This window comes from Oncorhynchus nerka, linkage group LG22, assembly GCF_034236695.1.
Source record: "Oncorhynchus nerka isolate Pitt River linkage group LG22, Oner_Uvic_2.0, whole genome shotgun sequence".
Taxonomy (NCBI): domain Eukaryota; kingdom Metazoa; phylum Chordata; class Actinopteri; order Salmoniformes; family Salmonidae; genus Oncorhynchus; species Oncorhynchus nerka.
This window is the reverse complement of record NC_088417.1, coordinates 104216821-104241726: the sequence shown is the minus strand read 5'-3', so window position 1 is coordinate 104241726 and position 24906 is coordinate 104216821.

The window sequence follows — 24906 nt, the reverse complement described above, 5'->3', positions numbered from 1 at the left end:
GTTGCTGTAAATGAGAACGTGTTCTCAGTCAACTTACCTGGTAAAATAACGGAGAAATAAATAAAATAAGGTTTTACCGGTAAGGTTGTCTGGTGGCTGGCGTCACAGGCTCTTCATAATTGGCTCTTTCATCCCCACTCCTCTCCCCTGTAACTATTCCCCAGGTCGTTGCTGTAAATGAGAACGTGTTCTCAGTCAACTTACCCGGTAAAATTACGGAGAAATACATAAAATAAGGTTTTACCGGTAAGGTTGTCTGGTGGCTGGCGTCACAGGCTCTTCATAATTGGCTCTTTCATCCCCCTTCCTCTCCCCTGTAACTATTCCCCAGGTCGTTGCTGTAAATGAGAACGTGTTCTCAGTCAACTTACCTGGTAAAATAACGGAGAAATAACTAAAATAAGGTTTTACCGGTAAGGTTGTCTGGTGGCTGGCGTCACAGGCTCTTCATAATTGGCTCTTTCATCCCCCTCCTCTCCCCTGTAACTATTCCCCAGGTCGTTGCTGTAAATGAGAACGTGTTCTCAGTCAACTTACCCGGTAAAATTACGGAGAAATACATAAAATAAGGTTTTACCGGTAAGGTTGTCTGGTGGCTGGCGTCACAGGCTCTTCATAATTGGCTCTTTCATCCCCCTTCCTCTCCCCTGTAACTATTCCCCAGGTCTGCTGTAAATGAGAACGTGTAAAATAACGGAGAAATAAATAAAATAAGGTTTTACCGGTAAGGTTGTCTGGTGGCTGGCGTCACAGATCAGCCTCCTTTATTGGTGTTTTCACTCACCAGAATCTAGACGCTCCTTTATGGCAACACGGACAGTAAAGTCTGAGTTCTCTGTCTGTCTGTATCATGAACTTCTTATGATAATCTCTTCTGTTGTCTTGTCGTGTATGTCTGTCTGTGGAGACAAACCATTATCACTCCCTCAGTGCCTTAAACCAAAAGTGGCTTAACACTCTTCAACAGGTTACAACTTATCTCTCCAGGAGAATCCGATACAAAGGTAATCTATTCTAAATGTTCATTTGCATATGAGCGGTGGTATCTAATCATCCTGCATTCCCCAATATAAATAAACCAATACTCTTCCAACCTAGTGTTTCCTCTTCCTTGTCCACCATGGCTGGTACTGGCAGCTAACCCTCTCTACTACGAACACTTTATCTTCCTTTAGCCTACATGCTAACACAATTATTCATCTGATACTGTGGATGACTTTAGCCCAAATGCTAACACTGCTAACACAATTGTTCACCATTAGCAGCTGTGGATGGCATTAGCCTACATGCTAACAATATTGTTGTGGACGACAGATGTGGGCGGTGGATGGCTAGGCTGTTTAAGTCAAACCACACAATCACTGGTTGAAAGGAAACGGTGACAGCCTCTCAGTGACAGCCTCTCAGTGACAGCCCCTCAGTGACAGCCTCTCAGTGACAGCCCCTCAGTGACAACCCCTCAGTGACAGCCGCTCAGTGACAGCCTCTCAGTGACAGCCTCTCAGTGACAGCCTCTCCGTCACAGCCTCTCAGTGACAGCCCCTCAGTGACAGCCTCTCAGTGACAGCCCCTCAATGACAGCCCCTCAGTGACAGCCTCTCAGTGACAGCCCCTCAGTGACAGCCTCTCAGTGACAGCCTCTCAGTGACAGCCTCTCAGTGACAGCCTCTCAGTGACAGCCTCTCAGTGTTGGGATAGGAGATACAATGGGTATCATAAGTATTCACCCCCCTTGGATGTTTCACATTTTGTTGTGTGAAAAAGCAGGATTGAAATGAATTTAATTGTGAAAATAAAATAAAATATTATATAAATAATATTAATATATTAAATCAAAAACTTTGTAAAAGTCAAAGTGAAAAGACAGTTCTACAAATGTTAACAAATGATCAAAAAAATGAAATAACCCAAATATAGTTGCAAAAGTTTGGACTCACTGTGAAAAATAGCTGTTGATATGATTTCTCAATGCCTTCATCTGTCCCCCGTACAAAGAACATCTGTATGGTCCCTCAGTCAAGTAGTGAACTTCAAGTTCAAAAGAGAAGTGAATGAGACAATAATAAAGATATAACATTTTAAATATGTACACATTTACAACTGTGTCATTTACAACTGTGTCATTTACAACTGTGTCATTTACAACTGTGTCATTTACAACTGTGTCATTTACAACTGTAGTATTTACAACTGTAGCAGTGATATTGTAAATTACCATGGGGGGTTAGAATGTCCATAGGGGGAGGAGCTGGGGGGCAGAGTGAGTACTGGATGAAACAATGGTACAAATAAAATAATAATATATACATAATATATACACAGCTGTAACAATGACACATGTACATTGGGGGTAGGAGAGGGCACATGACCATTGGGGGTAGGAGAGGGCACATGACCATTGGGGGTAGGAGAGGGCATATGTCCATTGGGGGTAGGAGAGGGCACATGACCATTGGGGGTAGGAGAGGGCACATGTCCATTGGGGATAGGAGAGGGCACATGTCCATTGGGGGTAGTAGAGGGCACATGTCCATTGGGGGTAGTAGAGGGCACATGACCATTGGGGGTAGTAGAGGGCACATGTCCATTGGGGGTAGTAGAGGGCACATGTCCATTGGGGGTAGGAGAGGGCACATGACCATTGGGGGTAGGAGAGGGCACATGACCATTGGGGGTAGGAGAGGGCACATGACCATTGGGGGTAGGAGAGGGCTGGAAGCTGTTGACCTGTCTGACAGTTTGTACTATCATACTCCGATACTGCCCAAGTCTGAGTGATGGTAGCTGTAGCTTGGGTGCCTGACGTCCTTGATGATCTTCTTGGCTTTCCTGCGACATCTGGTGTTGTAAGTGATCCCGATCCCCTCCACGCTCCCCTCCGCTCGCCACTGGACAATTCCGACCATGTGTTGCTCCACATTCAGACAGAGACTGAATAATGGTGAATGTTGGTATTTTCATCTTTAAATATGTCCCAATCAGTGGAGTCTCTATAAATATGTCCCAATCAGTGGAGTCACTTTAAATATGTCCCAATCAGCAGAGTCCAGGCAGCTGTTTAACTCCTCTATGTCCTCAATAATCCATTTCCTCTCTGTTTTCTTGACAGGCTTGCCGGATTTCAGTCTCTGTCTGTATGTGGAGATAAGTTGGCTCATCACATGGCCAGAGTTCCCCAGTGGCGCGCAGCCCAACCAGTACTTTGTCAAATTCAACAATGAGAAACCCTGGTTCACTGCTGAACTCAGAGCCCTTATGCTCAGTCTAAGAGGAAGCACATATTAGCAACAACAAAGTGGACTATAGAACTGCTAAACAGCTGCTCAACAAGGGATCCACAGTTCGCCAACAACGCCTCATCGTCTGTCTGGAAGAGTCTCCGGCAGACCACAAACTACAAGCAAAGGACCCCCCAGGCATCAGACAAAACCAGCTAATTGAGTTTTACTGTTGTTTTGAATCATAGTAGGCCCTCAGCTATCAAGACTCTCCTCATCCATCTAACTCCTCAGCTATCAAAAGTCTCCTCATCCATCTAACTAATCAGCGATCAAGAGTCTCCTCATCCATCTAACTCCTCAGCCATCAATAATCTCCTCATCCATCTAACTAATCAGCTATCAATAGTCTCCTCATCCATATAACTAATCAGCTATCAAGAATCTCCTTATCCATCTAACTTCTCAGCCATTAAGAGTCTCCTCATCTTCTAACTCCTCAGCCATCAAGAATCTCCTCATCCATCTAACTTCTCAGCCATCAATAATTTCCACAACCATCTAACCCCTCAGCCATAAATAATCTCATCCATCTAACTAATCAGCTATCAATAGTCTCCTCATCCATATAACTAATCAGCTATCAAGAATCTCCTTATCCATCTAACTTCTCAGCCATCAAGAGTCTCCTCATCTTCTAACTCCTCAGCCATCAAGCATCTCCTCATCCATCTAACTTCTCAGCCATCAATAATTTCCACAGGCATCTATCTCCTCAGCCATCAAGTCTTCTTAGCCATCTAACCACTCAGCAAACAAGGTTTTCTTCAGCAATCTAACCCCTCAGCCATCTAGTCTCCTCAGTCATCTAACCCCTCAGCAAACAAGAGTTTCCTCAGTCATCTAATTGCTAAGCCATCAAGTGTCTCTTCATCCATCTAACCCCTCAGCCACCACGTCTCTTCAGCCATGTAACCCATTAGAAATCAAGATCTTCCTCAGCCATCAAATCCCTCAAACATCAAGAGTCTCCTCAGCCATCTAACCTTTCAACCATCAAGAGTCTCCTCAGCCATTTAACCCCTCAACCGTCAAGAGTCTCCTCAGCCATCTAACCCCTCAGCCATCAAGAGTCTCCTCAGTCATCTAACCACTCAGCCATCAATTCTCTCCTCAGTCATCTAACCCCTTAGCAATCAACATTTTCCTCAGCCATCTAACCCCTCAACCATAAAGAGTCTCATCAGCCATCTAACTCCTCAGCCATCAAGAGTCTCCCCATCAGTCTAACCCCTCAGCCATCAAGAGTCTCATTAGCCATTTAAACCCTCAGCCATCAATAGTCTAATCAGCCATCTAACCCTTCAACCATCAATAGTCTGCTCAGCCATCTAACCACTCAGCCATCAAGAGTATCCTCATCATTCTAACCCCTCAGCCATCAAGAATCTCATCACCCATCTAACTAATCAGCTATCAATAGTCTCCTCATCCATATAACTAATCAGCTATCAATAATCTCCTTATCCATCTAACTTCTCAGCCATCAAGAGTCTCCTCATCTTCTAACCCCTCAGCCATCAAGAGTCTCCTCATCATTCTAACCCCTCAGCCATCAAGAGTCTCCTCATCATTCTAACCCCTCAGCCATCAAGAGTCTCCTCATCATTCTAACCCCTCAGCCATCAAGAGCCTCCCCAGCCATATAACATCTAGCCATCAAGAGTCTCCTCAGCCATCTAACCCCACAGCCATCTTTTAAACCATCCGCCATCAATAGTCTAATCAGCCATCTAACCCCTCAGCCTTTAAGAGTCTCCTTAGCCATCAGGAGTCTCCACTGACAACTGACCCAGACATCACCCGCCCCCCTGCGCTTCTGTCTCGCTCTTCACATTCACCGAGATACAGACAGCAATATTGTTGTGCAGGGGCTGGTGTGGGCATCCATGGCCATGGAGGGAGCATCTAACTCCCCGACTGAACCGGGAAATGTTTGTGACCTTGGACTGTCGGTTGTGCGGAAGCTGGTGTGGGCATCCGTGGCCATGGAGGGAGCATCTAACTCCCCGGCTGAACCGGGAAATGTTTGTGACCTTGGACTGTCGGTTGTGCGGGAGCTGGTGTGGGCATCCGTGGCCATGGAGGGAGCATCTAACTCCCGGCTGAACCGGGAAATGTTTGTGACCTTGGACTGTCGGTTGTGCGGGGGCTGGTGTGGGCATCCGTGGCCATGGAGGGAGCATCTAACTCCCGGCTGAACCGGGAAATGTTTGTGACCTTGACTGTCGGTTGTGCGGGAGCTGGTGTGGGCATCCGTGGCCATGGAGGGAGCATCTAACTCCCGGCTGAACCGGGAAATGTTTGTGACCTTGGACTGTCGGTTGTGCGGGGGCTGGTGTGGGCATCCGTGGCCATGGAGGGAGCATCTAACTCCCGGCTGAACCGGGAAATGTTTGTGACCTTGGACTGTCGGTTGTGCGGGGGCTGGTGTGGGCATCCGTGGCCATGGAGGGAGCATCTAACTCCCCGGCTGAACCGGGAAATGTTTGTGACCTTGGACTGTCAGCAGCAGTGAAAACTCATTTGAATCTGCTGGAGACTTGCATGCTATTAAGTGTATAATCTGCAACATGTTTGTTGTTGTCACGGGGAAAGGTCTGATGGAAATCTTCCTCCGGGAAAAATGTATTGAACTTGATGCAGCTAAAGAAATCATTATTACTCTTCATGAAGAAATAAAACATTTGACCAAGCTCCTTGAACTGAATAAGGATTCTATGAGACTCTAGGCATCTTTAAATGCTTCCTATCAAAACATCCAACAGGATTATAATGGGACCTTCCTGGACTATGATCAACTTCCCCCACTGCACCCCTCTACTAGCTAGAACCAGGAAATGGCTGCTCCTTGTTGGGCTCCAGGTGAGCGTAAATGGCTGCTCCTTGTTGGACTCCAGGTGAGCGTAAATGGCTGCTCCTTGTTGGACTCCAGGTGAGTGTAAATGGCTGCTCCTTGTTGGACTCCAGGTGAGTGTAAATGGCTGCTCCTTGTTGGACTCCAGGTGAGTGTAAATGGCTGCTCCTTGTTGGACTCCAGGTGAGTGTAAATGGCTGCTCCTTGTTGGACTCCAGGTGAGTGTAAATGGCTGCTCCTTGTTGGACTCCAGGTGAGTGTCAATGGCTGCTCCTTGTTGGACTCCAGGTGAGTGTAAATGGCTGCTCCTTGTTGGACTCCAGGTGAGTGTAAATGGGTGCTCCTTGTTGGACTCCAGGTGAGTGTAAATGGCTGCTTCTTGTTGGACTCCAGGTGAGTGTAAATGGCTGCTTCTTGTTGGACTCCAGGTGAGTGTAAATGGCTGCTCCTTGTTGGACTCCAGGTGAGTGTAAATGGCTGCTCCTTGTTGGACTCCAGGTGAGTGTAAATGGCTGCTTCTTGTTGGACTCCAGGTGAGTGTAAATGGCTGCTCCTTGTTGGACTCCAGGTGAGTGTAAATGGCTGCTTCTTGTTGGACTCCAGGTGAGTGTAAATGGCTGCTTCTTGTTGGACTCCAGGTGAGTGTAAATGGCTGCTCCTTGTTGGACTCCAGGTGAGTGTAAATTACTGCTCCTTGTTAGACTCCAGGTGAGTGTAAATGGCTGCTCCTTGTTAGACTTCAGGTGAGTGTAAATGGCTGCTCCTTGTTGGACTCCAGGTGAGTGTAAATGACTGCTCCTTGTTAGACTCCAGGTGAGTGTAAATGGCTGCTCCTTGTTGGACTCCAGGTGAGTGTAAATGGCTGCTCCTTGTTGGACTCCAGGTGAGTGTAAATGGCTGCTCCTTGTTGGACTCCAGGTGAGTGTAAATGGCTGCTCCTTGTTGGACTCCAGGTGAGTGTAAATGGCTGCTCCTTGTTGGACTCCAGGTGAGTGTAAATGGCTGCTCCTTGTTGGACTCCAGGTGAGTGTAAATGGCTGCTTCTTGTTGGACTCCAGGTGAGCGTAAATGGATTCTTGTCTGAACCAGAAAGAAGGAGAAAAAGAATGGTTCTTGGTGCGCCTGCCTTCTTCCCCTGTGTCTGGACTTAAGACTTTCAAATCGCTTTGAGACCCTGTACCAGCTGTCTTCTGCCGGGGGCTTGGGCGTTCCTTCCTCTGGGCTGTGCTGCCTGGAACAGAGCTCTGTCCTTTTGTCTGTTGTGTCCTGCACACAGCCTGAACCACCACTCTCTGGATCAGAGCTCTGTCCCTCTGGTTGTTGTCCTGCACACAGCCTGGACCACCACTCTCTGGATCAGAGCTCTGTCCTTTTGGCTGTTGTGTCCTGCACACAGCCTGGACCACCACTCTCTGGATCAGAGCTCTGTTCCTTTGGTTGTTGTGTCCTGCACACAGCCTGGTCCACCACTCTCTGGATCAGAGCTCTGTCCCTCTGGCCTGCACACAGCCTGAACCACCCCTCTCTGGATCAGAGCTCTGTCCCTCTGGTTGTTGTGTCCTGCACACAGCCTGGACCACCACTCTCTGGATCAGAGCTCTGTCCCTTTGGTTGCTGTGTCCTCCACACAGCCTGGACCACCACTCTCTGGATCAGAGCTCTGTCCCTCTGGTTGTTGTCCTGCACACAGCCTGGACCACCACTCTCTGGATCAGAGCTCTGTCCCTCTGGTTGTTGTCCTGCACACAGCCTGGACCACCCCTCTCTGGATCAGAGCTCTGTCCTTTTGGCTGTTGTGTCCTGCACACAGCCTGGACCACCACTCTCTGGATCAGAGCTCTGTCCCTCTGGTTGTTGTCCTGCACACAGCCGGCGTCTCAGCAGCCCTCTTCTCAGATGAGTTCTGTGTCTCTGGCCTCACAATCTGCTTCGGGACACGGCAGAGGCAAGCTTCAATGCCAGACAACTCTCCTTCCGCGGCCTCCAACTGCTCTTAAATACAAGTAAAACTAAATGCATGCTCTTCAACCGATCGCTGCCTGCACCTGCCCGCCTGTCCAACATCACTACTTTGGACGGCTCTGACTTAGAATACGTGGACAACTACAAATACCTAGGTGTCTGGTTAGACTGTAAATCTCCAATCCAAAGTTAAATCTAGAATTGGATTCCTATTTCGCAACAAAGCATCCTTCACTCATGCTGCCAAACATACCCTTGTAAAACTGACCATCCTACCAATCCTCGACTTCGGCGATGTCATTTACAAAATAGCCTCCAATTGGATGCAGTCTATCACAGTGCCATCCGTTTTGTCACCAAAGCCCCATATACTACCCACCATTGCGCCCTGTACGCTCTCGTTGGCTGGCCCTCGCTTCATACTCGTCGCCAAACCCACTGGCTCCATGCCATCTACAAGACCCTGCTAGGTAAAGTCCCCCCTTATCTCAGCTCGCTGGTCACCATAGCATCACCCACCTGTAGCACGCGCTCCAGCAGGTATATGTCTCTGGTCACCCCCAAAACCAATTCTTTCTTTGGCCGCCAATCCTTCCAGTTCTCTGCTGCCAATGACTGGAACGAACTACAAAAATATCTGGAACTTGGTACACTTATCTCCCTCACTAGCTTTAAGCAACAGCTGTCAGAGCAGCTCAAAGATTACTGCACCTGTACATAGCCCACATATAATTAAGCCCAAACAACTACCTCTTTCCCTACTTTATTTATGTATTTATGTATTTATTTTGCTCCTTTGCACCCCATCATTTTTATTTCTACTTTGCACATTCTTCAACTGCAAAATCTACCATTCCAGTGTTTTACTATATTGTATTTACTTTGCCACCATGGCCATTCTTTGCCTTTACCTCCCTTATCTCACCTCATTTGCTCATATCGTATATAGACTTGTTTCTACTGTATTATTGACTGTATGTTTGTTTTACTCCATGTGTAACTCTGGGTCGTTGTATGTGTCGAACTGCTTTGCTTTATCTTGGCCAGGTCGCAATTGTAAATGAGAAATTGTTCTCAACTTGCCTACCTGGTTAAATAAAGCTGAAATAAATAAATGAATAAAGAGGACAGATAATTCCGGCGATTGTGATAGCAAGTTCGATGGTGAGGCATATATCTGTACCCGGGGCAAAGACTTTGTGTTTTTCCCAGGGCAAAGTTCAGAATATCTGTGAGTCAGTCACCTGGGACTGATACTGTCATGGTTCATGTGGGGTCAAAGTTCAGGATATCACCAGGTTGCTTCCCGAGGCTGTGAATCAGTCACCTGGGACTGATACTGTCGTGGTTCATGTGGGGTCAAAGTTCAGGATATCACCAGGTTGCTTCCCGAGGCTGTGAGTCAGGCACCGGGGGGCTGATAGTGTTATGGTTCATGTGGGGTCAAAGTTCAGGATATCACCAGGTTGCTTCCCGAGGCTGTGAGTCAGTCAACGGGGGACTGATACTGTCATGGTTCATGTGGGGTCAAAGTTCAGGATATCACCAGGTTGCTTCCCGAGGCTGTGAGATAGTCACCTGGGACTGATACTGTCATGGTTCATGTGGGGTCAAAGTTCAGGATATCACCAGGTTGCTTCCCGAGGCTGTGAGTCAGTCACCTGGGACTGATACTGTCATGGTTCATGTGGGGTCAAAGTTCAGGATATCACCAGGTTGCTTCCCGAGGCTGTGAGTCAGTCACCTGGGACTGATACTGTCATGGTTCATGTGGGGTCAAAGTTCAGGATATCACCAGGTTGCTTCCCGAGGCTGTGAGTCAGTCACCTGAGCTGATAATGTCATGGTTCATGTGGGGTCAAAGTTCAGGATATAACCAGGTTGCTTCCCGAGGCTGTGAGTCCGTCACCTGGGACTGATACTGTCATGGTTCATGTGGGGTCAAAGTTCAGGATATCACCAGGTTGCTTCCCGAGGCTGTGAGTCCGTCACCTGGGACTGATACTGTCATGGTTCATGTGGGGTCAAAGTTCAGGATATCACCAGGTTGCTTCCCGAGGCTGTGAGTCCGTCACCTGGGACTGATACTGTCGTGGTTCATGTGGGGTCAAATCATATGAAGTGCAGCTCAGAACAGCAGAAGATGGATATTAAAGAACCGATTGGGTCTCTACTTGACACCAACATACACCCCATAATATATGGCCCTCTGCCCTCGCTAAATCGTGGCATTGAGCAGTTCAGCAGACTTTTATCCCAGACTATTGCAGCTCTGTGGGTGTAACATTTATTGACCATTTTGAAACCTTCTGGACTGAAAGCTTGTATTATGAGGATGGGATCCACCTAAATATTTTGGGTTCCTGGATCCTTTCACAGCATTATATGGCTGTGTTGAGAAAATGACTTATTAATGACAACTCATTTAATCCTTTGTGTCACTGAGTTGTCATAATGCTTCAACAAATGTACAGTCGTGGCCAAAAGTTTTGAGAATGACACTAATATGAATTTTTACAAAGTATGCTGCCTCAGTTTGTATGATGGCAATTTGCATATACTCCAGAATGTTATAATGAGTGATCAGATGAATTGCAATTAATTGCAAAGGCCCTCTTTGCCATGCAAAAAAACATTTCCAATGCACTTCAGCCCTGACATAAAGTGAGAGCTGGCATCATGTCAATGATTCTCTCATTAACACAGGTGTGAGTGTTGATGAGGACAAGGCTGGATATCACTCTGTCATGCTGATTGAGTCCGAATAACAGACTGGAAGCTTCAAAAGGAGGGTGGTGCTTGGAATCATTGTTCTTCCTCTGTCAACCATGGTTACCTGCAAGGAAACACGGGCCGTCATCATTGCTTTGCACAAAAAGGGCTTCACAGGCAAGGATATTGCTGCCAGTAAGATTGCACCTAAATCAACCATTTATCAGATCATCAAGAACTTCAAGGAGAGCGGTTCAATTGTTGTGAAGAAGGCTTCAGGGCGCCCAAGAAAGTCCAGCAAGCGCCAGGACCGTCTCCTAAAGTTGATTCAGCTGCGGGATCGGGGCACCACCAGTACAGAGCTTGCTCAGGAAGGCGAAGACTTTTGGAGGATGGCCTGGTGTCAAGAAGGGCAGCAAGAAAGCCACTTCTCTCCAGGAAAAACATCAGAGACAGACTGATATTCTGCAAAAGGTACAGGGATTGGACTGCTGAAGACTGGGGTAAAGTAATTTTCTCTGATGAATCCCCTTCCTTTCCGATTGTTTGTGGCATCCGGAAAAAATATTGTCTGTAGAAGGCAAGGTGAGCGCTACCATCAGTCCTGTGTCATGCCAACAGTAAAGCGTCCTGAGACCATTCATGTGTGGGGTTGCTTCCCAGCCAAGGGAGTGGGCTCACTCACAATTTTGCTTAAGAACACAGCCATGAATAAAGAGTGGTACACATCCTATGAGAGCAACTTCTCCTAACTATCCAGGAACAGTTTGGTGATGAACAATGCCTTTTCCAGCATGATGGAGCACCTTGCCATAAGGCAAAAGTGATAACTAAGTGGCTCGGGGAACAAAACATTGATATTTTGGGTCCATGGCCAGGAAACTCCCCAGACATTAATCCCATTGAGAACTTGTGGTCAATCCTGAAGAGGCGGGTGGACAAACAAAAACACATAAATTCTGACCAACTCCAAACATTGATTATGCAAGAATGGGCTGCCATCAGTGTGGCCCAGAATTTAATTGACAGCATGCCAGGGTGGATTGCAGAGGTCTTGAAAAAGCAGGGTCAACACTACAAATATTGACTCTTTGCATCAACTTCATGTAATTGTCAATAAAAGCATTTGACACTTATGAAATGTTGTAATTATACCTAAGTATTCCATAGTAACATCTGACAAAAATATATAAAGACACTGAAGCAGCAAACTTTGTGAAAATGTATATTTGTGTCATTCTCAAAACTTTTGGCCACGACTGTACATTATCCTAGTGGTGTTGGAAGACACAATGTAAGTAACCTAATGTTTGTGTGCCTTACTGCCCTGAATGCCTCTGCTGATCCTACAGCTATTGTATGTATGCAATAACCATGAGCCTATGAACCAGATTTATACTGTTAGCACTGAGGTGATGTGCCCTGGTAGGAAGTCCATCGTGTGTAGCTCACCCTGCACGAAAATAAATAACTAGACCATGTCTACCTCTGCTAAGCTTCCCCAGCATCAAAGAAAAGTGTTAAAAATCACCCACGTTAATATATTTAGCCTAAGAAACAAGGTTCATGAAATCAGTCATTTGCTACTAACAGATTACATTTATATTCTGACAATCTCTGAAACTCACTTAGTTAATACCTTTGATGATACAGTGGTAGCAACATATGGTTATAAGACCTACTGAAAAGACAGGAATGCCAACGGCTGAGGTGTGGCTGTTAATATGCAGAACCACATTCCTGTAAAGCTTAGAGAGGATCTCATGTTAAATACTGTTGAAGTAATATGACTACAGGTTCATCTGCCTCACCTAAATCTCATTCTGGTGGGAAGCTGCTATAGACCACCAAGTGTTAACAGTCAGTATCTGGATAATGTTAAATACTGTTGTAGTAATATGACTACAGGTTCATCTGCCTCACCTAAATCTCATTCTGGTGGGAAGCTGCTATATATCATCAAGAGTCCTATGGATCCCTATTCCCTATATAGTGCACTACTTTAGACCAGAGCCCTATGGAACCCTATTCCCTATATAGTGCACTACTTTAGACCAGAGCCCTATGGAACCCTATTCCCTATATAGTGCACTACTTTTGAACCCTTTTCCCTATGTAATAATGGATACAGGTTAATCTGCCTCACCTAAAGCACATTCTGGTGGGAAGTTGCTATAGACCACCAAGTGCTAACAGTCAGTATCTGGATAATATGTGTGAAATGCTTGATAATGTATGTGATATCAACAGAGATATACTTTCTGGGTGATTAAAAATTGACTGGCTTTCATCAGGCTGCTCAATCAAGAGAAAGAATCAAAGTGTAACCCGTGCCTACAACCTGGTTCAGGTTATCAGTCAACCTACCAGGGTAGTTACAAACAGTACAGGAATGAAATCATCATGTACTGATCACATCTTCACAAATGCTGCATGAATCTGTTTTAAATAAGTATGCAGATCCAGCGGTTGTATTGATCATAATATATTAGCCATATCTAGGAAAACCACAGTTCCAAAGGCTGGTTCTAATATACTGTATAAGAGGTCATACATTTTGAAGTGATTCCTATGTTGTTTATGTGAAGAATATTTGTTGGTAAGTGGTGTGTAATGATGAGCAATTAGATGCTGTACTTGACGCGTTTATGAAATTGCTTATCCCAGGCACTAATACGCATGCACCCATTAAGAAAATGACTGTACAAACATGTCTGTCTGGGTTGTCCACCCCTCCTTTGTTGTGGTTGTAGTCCAGGATGATGGCTGACTTCCTGTCCTCACCATCACTGATCTCAGCCATTGTTTGCAGTATGCTCAGGAAGAGCACATTGGGAGTGGGGGTGGGGGTGAAGGCAAACTGATGTGAAGGCCTCGTTGCGAGGAGTGCAGTGGGGAGCTCAAGCTTGTTCTTTCTAACTCTGCCAACCATGGTGAATTTCCTATTCAGGGGCTGCTGGCTGAGTTCAATCAGTAGCACACATTTTATCATTGTGTGTGTTTTTTTTAAATGTTTTTTTTTTTTAATTAAATATTTAACCTTTATTTAACCAGGCAAGTCAGTTAAGAACAAATTCTTATTCACAATGACGGCCTACCACGGCCAAACCCGGACGATTCTGGGCCAATTGTGCGCCGCCCTCTGGGACTCCCAATCACGGCCGGATGTGATCCAGGCTGGATTTGAACCAGGTACTGTAGTGACGCCTCTAGCACTGAGATGCAGTGTCTTTGTGGTTTTTTGTGGTGTGTAAATTATTTTATAACTGCCCGGTCAAAAATGACCCTAAAACAATCGTTGTACCCTGTACAGCTTTCATCGAAATATTAACAAAGGTGATATTTCACTTTTTCTGATGTTGGGGTCGCTCTAGGAAACGTCATACAATTTCAAGGTAAAAAATATAATTTAGGGCTTTATTTATTTATAATTTATAATTCTCTGCTGTTAAACGTGGATAATTTTTGAACCTCCAATTTACAGTGAAATAATACCATGCTATTGTTTGAGGAGATTGCACAGTTTTGAACAATGAAAGTTATTAATAAACAAATTAGGCACATTTGGGCAATCTTGATACATAATTTTGAACAGAAATGCAATGGTTCATTGGATCAGTCTTTGCACATACACTGCTGCCATCAAGTGGCCAAAATCTAAATTGCACCTGGGCTGTAATAATACATTATGGCCTTTCCCTTGCATTTCAAAGATGATGGTACAAAAAAAACATTTGGTTTTTCTTTGTATTATCTTTTACCAGATCTAATGTGTTTTATTCTCCTACATTCCTTTCACATTTCCACAAACTACAAAGTGTTTCCTTTCAAATGGTATCAAGAATATGCATATCCTTGCTTCAGGTCCTGAGCAACAGGCAGTTAGATTTGGGTGTGTCATTTTAGGCTTAAATTTTTTTTAAAAGAGGCCGATCCTTATTAACAGCACTAACAAACATGCAGGTTCTACAAGCCCTAGTTTTGTAGCACCTGGACTACTGTTCAGTCGTGTGGTCAGGTGTAACAGGGCAGGACAGCTGGCCTTTGTATGTACACAGAGAGCTAACATTAATGATATGAATGTCAATCTCTCCTGGCTCAAAGTGGAGCAGAGATTGACTTCATCACCACTGTTATTTCTGAGAGGTATTGACTTCACCGAGCTGTCTGTTTGAAGTACTGTCACAAAGCTTGGAAACGCACCCATGTGGTCTCTTCACAGTCCCCAAGTCCAGAACACACTATGGGAGGTGCACAGTACTACATAGAGACATGACTACATGGAGCTCTATTCCACATCAAGTAACTCATGCCAGCAGTAACATTTGATTCATCATTGCAGCATCTCGCCTTCAGCTTATAAAGATATATCCCCCATACTGGGTTGAACAGCTTTACACTGTACATCATATGCACAGTTTATATTCATCATGGCAGCATCCCTTCCTCAGCTTATATAGTTATATCCCCAACACAGCTTTACACTGTACAGTCTGGAGTCTCCTCAGAAGAGGAAGGGGAGGGCCATCTGTGGGCCATCATCCTCTGTGGGCCATCATCCTCTGTGGGCCATCATCCTCTGTGGGCCATCATCCTCTGTGGGCCAGGGCCATCCTCCTCTGTGAATATCATACAAATAAAAATAATGAAGCATTAAAAAAGTTGTAATTTTTAGATAAAAACTAAATATAATCACGTCACCAAATAATTGATTAAAACCTCTTAGAGGTTAGGGTGCATTTTTTCAACTTTTTGATATAAAGCGTGCAAAATTTCAACGTCCTGCTACTCATGCCAGGAATATAGTATATGCATATGATTAGTATGTGTGGATAGGAAACACTCTGAAGTTTATAAAACTGGTTAAATGTCTGTGACTATAACAGAACTTGTGTAGCAGGCAAAACCCCAAGGAAAAACTGTTCGGAAAAAAGATTCCGCCAGTTCCCTGTATTGTCTATGACAAGGGAAATTAGATAGGGCCCAGTTTACAGTTCCTACAGCTTCCGCACGATGTCGCCAGTCTTGGGAATTGGGTTGAAGTTAATCTTTGGTGAAATGAAGAACAGGCACTTCCTGTCAGAGGTTACACTGTGGATAGTTATGAAACAGAAAATCGTCCATGATTTGTTGACTTGCTGCTATTGAATACAGATCGCCCCGTCATCAATTTGATCGATTATTAATGTTTACAAATACCTAAAGATGGATTACAAAAGTAGTTTGAAGTATTTTGGCAAAGTTTATAGGCAACTTTTAAAATTTTTGTAATGACGTTGCGTTTTGGAAAGCTGTTTTTTTCTGGATCAGACGGGCTTTATAAATGGACATTTTGGGTATACATGGACGGAATTAATCGAAAAAAGAACCAATTGTGATGTTTATAGGACATATAGGAGTGCCAACAATGAAGCTCGTCAAAGGTAATGCATGTTTTATATTTTATTTCAGCGTTTTGTGTAGCGCCGGCTACGCTAATTCTTTTGTTTACGTCTCGTTCAGGTATTTCGGGGGGGTGCATGCTATCAGATAATAGCTTCTCATGCTTTCGCCGAAAAGCATTTTTAAAATCTGACGTGTTGGCTGGATTCACAACGAGTGTAGCTTTAATTGAGTACCCTGCATGTGTGATATAATGATAGTTTGAGTTTTATCGAGTACTATTTGAATTTGGCGCTACGCATTTCCCCAGGCTATTGGCTAGGAGAGACGCTAGCGTCTCAGTGGCCATAAGAGGTTAAAACCCACTGTTTTGCAATGAAGGTCTACAGTAGCATCAACAGGGTAGCACCATGGTGTAGCCGGAGGACAGCTAGCTTCCGTCCTCCTCTGTGTACATGACTTCAATACAAAACCTAGGAGGCTCATGGTTCTCACCCTCTTCCATAGACTTAAACAGTAATTTTGACAAGTTCCGGAGGACATCCTCCAGCCTATCAGAGCACTTGCAGCATGTTGTCCACCCAATCAAAGGATCAGAGAATGAATCTAGTACTTAAAGCATACGTAACAGCCAGTTAGCACTGCGGTGCATAAAAAGTGGTGAGTAGTCAAAGAGAGAGAAAGAACAACAACAGAATAGTTTTACTATATTCACTATGACCGACAAACACTTCTGGACATCAGATTTTACTCGATACAAATTTGACTTTGTCTGGACGACCCGGCGCAGTTCCATTCATCACAAGAGCCCTTTTTCCAAAAAGACGCCACCTGTAGGAGGTGGAGCGAGCTGGCGTTCCCTTTTCAATTAAGGAAAAGGGCAAACCACCTTCCACTTCCTAGTATATTACTTGCTAATGTACTACTACTAATAATAATAATAAACTACATCAGATCTCCTACCAGAGAGATACGAGAGACACCTCAATGTACTTCATGATATCTCACTAATCAAATGCCGACCCCGTTATCTCCCGAGAGAATTCACAGCTGTTTGTTTCATGGCTGTGTACATCCTCCCACAAGCCAACACCACTCAAGGAATTACACTGGACGTTGAAGAAATTGGAACAGCCTATCCTGAGGCCGCAGTCATTGTAGCCACGGGCTTTAATTCTTTGGGATAGGGGGGCGGTATTTTGACGTCCGGATGAAAAGCATTCCCAAAGTAAACTGCCTGCTACTCAGGCCCAGAAGCTGGTAAATGCATATAATTGGTAGATCTGGATAGAAAACACTCTAAAGTTTCTAAAACTGTTACAATAATGTCTACCATAACGCAACGTTAACTATTCATGAAAATCGCAAATGAAATAAAAGAAATATATTCACTCACAAGCTTAGCCTTTTGTTAACAACACTGTCATATCAGATTTTCAAAATATGCTTTTCAACCATAGCTACACAAGCATTTGTGTAAGAGTATTGATAGCTAGCATAGCATTAAGCCTAGCATTCAGCAGGCAACATTTTCACAAAAACAAGAAAAGCATTCAAATAAAATTATTTACCTTTGAAGAACTTCGGATGTTTTCAATGAGGAGACTCTCAGTTAGATAGCAAATGTTCAGTTTTTCCCAAAATATTATTTGCGTAGGAGAAATCGCTCCGTTTTGTTCATCACGTTTGGCTAAGAAAACCCCCCGAAAATTCAGTCATTACAACGCCGAACTTTTTTCCAAATGAACTCCATAATATCAACAGAAACATGGCAAACGTTGTTTAGAATCAATCCTCAAGGTGTTTTTCACATATCTATTCGATGATAAATCATTCGTGGCAGTTTGGTTTCTCCTCTGAAGCAAATGGAAAAATACACGCAGCTGGAGATTACGCAATAATTTCGACGGAGGACACCAAGCGGACACATGGTAAATGTAGTCTATTTTGGTCAATCTTCCAATGATTTAAGCCTACAAATACGTCACAATGCGGCAGACACCTTGGGGAAACGACAGAAAGTGTAGGCTCATACCTGGCACGTTCACAGCCATATAAGGAGACATTGGAACACAGCGCCTTCAAAATCTGGGGCATTTCCTGTTTGAAATTTCATCTTGGTTTCACCTGTAGCATCAGTTCTGTGGCACTCACAAATAATATCTTTGCAGTTTTGGAAACGTCTGAGTGTTTTCTTTCCAAAGCTGTCAATTATATGCATAGTCGAGCATCTTTTCGTGACAAAATATTTTGTTTAAAACGGGAACGTTTTTTTTATCCAAAAATTAAAAGAGCGCCCCCTATATCGAAGAAGTTAATATAATGTTTACATACCCTACATTACTTATCTCATATGTGTATGTATATACTGAACTCTATATCATCTACTGCATCTTGCCATCTTTATGTAATACATGTATCACTAGCCACTTTAAACTATGCCACTATGTTTATATACCCTACATTACTCATCTGATTTGTATATACTGTACTCTATACCATCTACTGCATCTTGCCTATGCCGCTCTGTACCATCACTCATTCATATATCTTTATGTACATGTTCTTTATCCCTTTACACTTGTGTGTATAAGGTAGTAGTTGTGGAATTGTTAGGTTAGATTACTCGTTGGTTATTACTGCATTGTCGGAACTAGAAGCACAAGCATTTCGCGATACTCGCATTAACATCTGCTAACCATGTGTATGTGACAAATACAATTTGATTTGATTTGATTGACTTGTTAGGATAAGTTTATTGGTAACGTTTGGGATTCATTTTGTATGCATTTTGAATGAGGTAAATGAGTGGATTATTGACCGATACTCGCCAGCTAAATTGAGTTTTTATGGATATAAAAAATGACTTTATTGAACAAAAGGACCATTTGTAATGTAGCTGGGACCTTTTGGAGTGCCAACAGATGAAGATCTTCAAAGGTAAGGCATATATTATATCGCTATTTCTGACTTGTGTGGCAACTGTACCGCCCTCAACCTAGTGACTCTCAGCTCAGCGCATCACTGGGGGTATCCTGGCTGCCCTCCAGGACATCTACTGCACTCAATGTCAAAGGAAGGCCAAGAAGATCATAAAGGACCACAGTCAACCGAGCCACACTGTCCACTCTGCTACCGTCTGACAGTACATATGCCGCCAAGCCAAGACCATCAGACTGTTGAACAGCTTCTATTACCATCAGACTGTTGAACAGCTTCTATTACCATCAGACTGTTGAACAGCTTCTATTACCATCAGACTGTTGAACAGCTTCTATTACCATCAGACTGTTGAACAGCTTCTATTACCATCAGACTGTTGAACAGCTTCTATTATCAGACCATCAGACTGTTGAACAGCTTCTATCACCATCAGACTGTTGAACAGCTTCTATTACCATCAGACTGTTACCATCAGACTGTTGAACAGCTTCTATTACCAGACCATCAGACTGTTGAACAGCTTCTATTACCATCAGACTGTTACCATCAGACTGTTGAACAGCTTCTATTACCAGACCATCAGACTGTTGAACAGCTTCTATTACCAGACCATCAGACTGTTGAACAGCTTCTATAACCATCAGACTGTTGAACAGCTTCTATTACCATCAGACTGTTAATCAGCTTCTATCACCATCAGACTGTTGAATAGCTTCTATTACCATAAGACTGTTGATCAGCTTCTATCACCATCAGACTGTTGAACAGCTTCTATCACCATCAGACTGTTGAACAGCTTCTATTACCATCAGACTGTTGAACAGCTTCTATCACCATCAGACTGTTGAACATCTTCTATCACCATCAGACTGTTGAACAGCTTCTATTACCATCAGACTGTTGAACAGCTTCTATCACCATCAGACTGTTGAACATCTTCTATCACCATCTGACTGTTGAACAGCTTCTATTACCATCAGACTGTTGAACAGCTTCTATCACCATCAGACTGTTGAACAGCTTCTATTACCATCAGACTGTTGAACAGCTTCTATTACCATCAGACTGTTGAACAGCTTCTATTACCATCAGACTGTTGAACAGCTTCTATTACCATCAGTCTGTTGAACAGCTTCTATTACCATCAGACTGTTAAACAGCTTCTATCACCATCAGACTGTTGAACAGCTTCTATCACCATCAGACTGTTGAACAGCTTCTATTACCATCAGTCTGTTGAACAGCTTCTATTACCATCAGACTGTTGAACAGCTTCTATTACCATCAGACTGTTGAACAGTTTCTATTACAAGACCATCAGACTGTTGAACAGCTTCTATTACCATCAGGCTGTTGAACAGCTTCTAATACCATCAGACTGTTGAACAGCTTCTATTACCAGACCATCAGACTGTTGAACAGCTTCTATTACCATCAGACTGTTGAACAGCTTCTATTACCATCAGACTGTTAAACAGCTTCTATTACCATCAGACTGTTGAACAGCTTCTATTACCATCAGACTGTTGAACAGCTTCTATTACCATCAGACTGTTGAACAGCTTCTATTACCATCAGACTGTTGAACAGCTTCTATCACCATCAGACTGTTGAACAGCTTCTATTACCATCAGACTGTTGAACAGCTTCTATTACCATCAGACTGTTACCATCAGACCGTTGAACAGCTTCTATCACCATCAGACTGTTGAACAGCTTCTATTACCATCAGACTGTTGAACAGCTTCTATTACCAGACCATCAGACTGTTGAACAGCTTCTATTACCATCAGACTGTTTGAACAGCTTCTATCACCATCAGACTTTTGAACAGCTTCTATTACAATCAGACTGTTGAACAGCTTCTATCACCATCAGACTGTTGAACAGCTTCTATTACCATCAGACTGTTGAACAGCTTCTATTACCATCAGACTGTTGAACAGCTTCTATCACCATCAGACTGTTGAACAGCTTCTATTACCATCAGACTGTTGAACAGCTTCTATTACCATCAGACTGTTCAACGGCTTCTATTACCATCAGACTGTTGAACAGCTTCTATCACCATCAGACTGTTGAACAGCTTCTATTACCATCAGACTGTTGAACAGCTTCTATCACCATCAGACTGTTGAACAGCTTCTATTACCATCAGACTGTTGAACAGCTTCCATTATCAACATCAGACTGTTGAACAGCTTCTATTACCATCAGACTGTTGAACAGCTTCTATTACCATCAGACTGTTGAACAGCTTCTATTACCATCAGACTGTTACCATCAGACTGTTGAACAGCTTCTATTACCATCAGGCTGTTGAACAGCTTCTATTACCATCAGACTGTTACCATCAGACTGTTGAACAGCTTCTATCACCATCAGACTGTTGAACAGCTTCTATTACCATCAGACTGTTGAACAGCTTCTATTACCATCAGACTGTTGAACAGCTTATATCACCATCAGACTGTTTGAACAGCTTCTATCACCATCAGACTTTTGAACAGCTTCTATCACCATCTGACTGTTGAACAGCTTCTATTACCATCAGACTGTTTGAACAGCTTCTATCACCATCAGACTTTTGAACAGCTTCTATTACAATCAGACTGTTGAACAGCTTCTATCACCATCAGACTGTTGAACAGCTTCTATTACCATCAGACTGTTGAACAGCTTCTATTACCATCAGACTGTTGATCAGCTTCTATCACCATCAGACTGTTGAACAGCTTCTATCACCATCAGACTGTTGAACAGCTTCTATTACCATCAGACTGTTGAACAGCTTTTATTACCATCAGACTGTTAAACAGCTTCTATCACCATCAGACTGTTGAACAGCTTCTATCACCATCAGACTGTTGAACAGCTTCTATTACCATCAGTCTGTTGAACAGCTTCTATTACCATCAGACTGTTGAACAGCTTCTATTACCATCAGACTGTTGAACAGTTTCTATTACAAGACCATCAGACTGTTGAACAGCTTCTATTACCATCAGACTGTTGAACAGCTTCTAATACCATCAGACTGTTGAACAGCTTCTATTACCAGACCATCAGACTGTTGAACAGCTTCTATTACCATCAGACTGTTAAACAGCTTCTATTACCATCAGACTGTTGAACAGCTTCTATTACCATCAGACTGTTGAACAGCTTCTATTACCATCAGACTGTTGAACAGCTTCTATTACCATCAGACTGTTGAACAGCTTCTATCACCATCAGACTGTTGAACAGCTTCTATTACCATCAGACTGTTAAACAGCTTCTATTACCATCAGACTGTTGAACAGCTTCTATTACCATCAGACTGTTGAACAGCTTCTATTACCATCAGACTGTTGAACAGCTTCTATTACCATCAGACTGTTGAACAGCTTCTATCACCATCAGACTGTTGAACAGCTTCTATTACCATCAGACTGTTGAACAGCTTCTATTACCATCAGACTGTTACCATCAGACTGTTGAACAGCTTCTATCACCATCAGACTGTTGAACAGCTTCTATTACCATCAGACTGTTGAACAGCTTCTATTACCAGACCATCAGACTGTTGAACAGCTTCTATTACCATCAGACTGTTGAACAGCTTCTATCACCATCAGACTGTTGAACAGCTTCTATCACCATCAGACTGTTGAACAGCTTCTATTACCATCAGACTGTTGAACAGCTTCTATTACCATCAGACTGTTGAACAGCTTCTATCACCATCAGACTGTTGAACAGCTTCTATTACCATCAGACTGTTGAACAGCTTCTATTACCATCAGACTGTTGAACAGCTTCTATTACCAGACCATCAGACTGTTGAACAGCTTCTATTACCATCAGACTGTTGAACAGCTTCTATCACCATCAGACTGTTGAACAGCTTCTATCACCATCAGACTGTTGAACAGCTTCTATTACCAGACCATCAGACTGTTGAACAGCTTCTATTACCATCAGACTGTTGAACAGCTTCTATCACCATCAGACTGTTGAACAGCTTCTATTACCAACAGACTGTTGAACAGCTTCTATCACCATCAGACTGTTGAACAGCTTCTATTATCATCAGACTGTTGAACAGCTTCTATTACCATCAGACTGTTGAACAGCTTCTATTACCATCAGACTGTTGAACAGCTTCCATTACCATCAGACTGTTGAACAGCTTCTATTACCATCAGACTGTTGAACAGCTTCTATCACCATCAGACTGTTGAACAGCTTCTATTACCATCAGACTGTTGAACAGCTTCTATCACCATCAGACTGTTGAACAGCTTCTATCACCATCAGACTGTTGAACAGCTTCTATCACCATCAGACTGTTGAACAGCTTCTATTACCAGACCATCAGACTGTTGAACAGCTTCTATCACCATCAGACTGTTGAACAGCTTCTATAACCATCAGACTGTTGAACAGCTTCTATTACCATCAGACTGTTGAACAGCTTCTATTACCATCAGACTGTTGAACAGCTTCTATTACCATCAGACTGTTGAACAGCTTCTATCACCATCAGACTGTTGAACAGCTTCTATCACCATCAGACTGTTGAACAGCTTCTATTACCATCAGACTGTTGAACAGCTTCTATTACCATCAGACTGTTGAACAGCTTCTATCACCATCAGACTGTTACCATCAGACTGTTGAGCAGTTTCTATTACCATCAGACTGTTTGAACAGCTTCTATCACCATCAGACTTTTGAACAGCTTCTATTACAGACTGTTTGAACAGTTTCTATCACCATCAGACTTTTGAACAGCTTCTATCACCATCTGACTGTTGAACAGCTTCTATTACCATCAGACTGTTTGAACAGCTTCTATCACCATCAGACTGTTGAACAGCTTCTATTACCATCAGACTGTTGAACAGCTTCTATTACCATCAGACTGTTGAACAGCTTCTATTACCATCAGACTGTTGAACAGCTTCTATTACCATCAGACTGTTGAACAGCTTCTATTACCATCAGACTGTTGAACAGCTTCTATTACCATCAGACTGTTGAACAGCTTCTATTATCAGACCATCAGACTGTTGAACAGCTTCTATCACCATCAGACTGTTGAACAGCTTCTATTACCATCAGACTGTTACCATCAGACTGTTGAACAGCTTCTATTACCATCAGACTGTTACCATCAGACTGTTGAACAGCTTCTATTACCATCAGACTGTTGAACAGCTTCTATTACCAGACCATCAGACTGTTGAACAGCTTCTATCACCATCAGACTGTTGAACAGCTTCTATTACCATCAGACTGTTACCATCAGACTGTTGAACAGCTTCTATTGCCATCAGACTGTTACCATCAGACTGTTGAACAGCTTCTATTACCATCAGACTGTTGAACAGCTTCTATTACCAGACCATCAGACTGTTGAACAGCTTCTATCACCATCAGACTGTTGAACAGCTTCTATTACCATCAGACTGTTGAACAGCTTCTATTACCAGACCATCAGACTGTTGAACAGCTTCTATCACCATCAGACTGTTGAACAGCTTCTATTACCATCAGACTGTTACCATCAGACTGTTGAACAGCTTCTATTACCATCAGACTGTTACCATCAGACTGTTGAACAGCTTCTATTACCATCAGACTGTTGAACAGCTTCTATTACCAGACCATCAGACTGTTGAACAGCTTCTATTACCATCAGACTGTTGAACAGCTTCTATTACCATCAGACTGTTACCATCAGACTGTTGAACAGCTTATATTGCCATCAGACTGTTACCATCA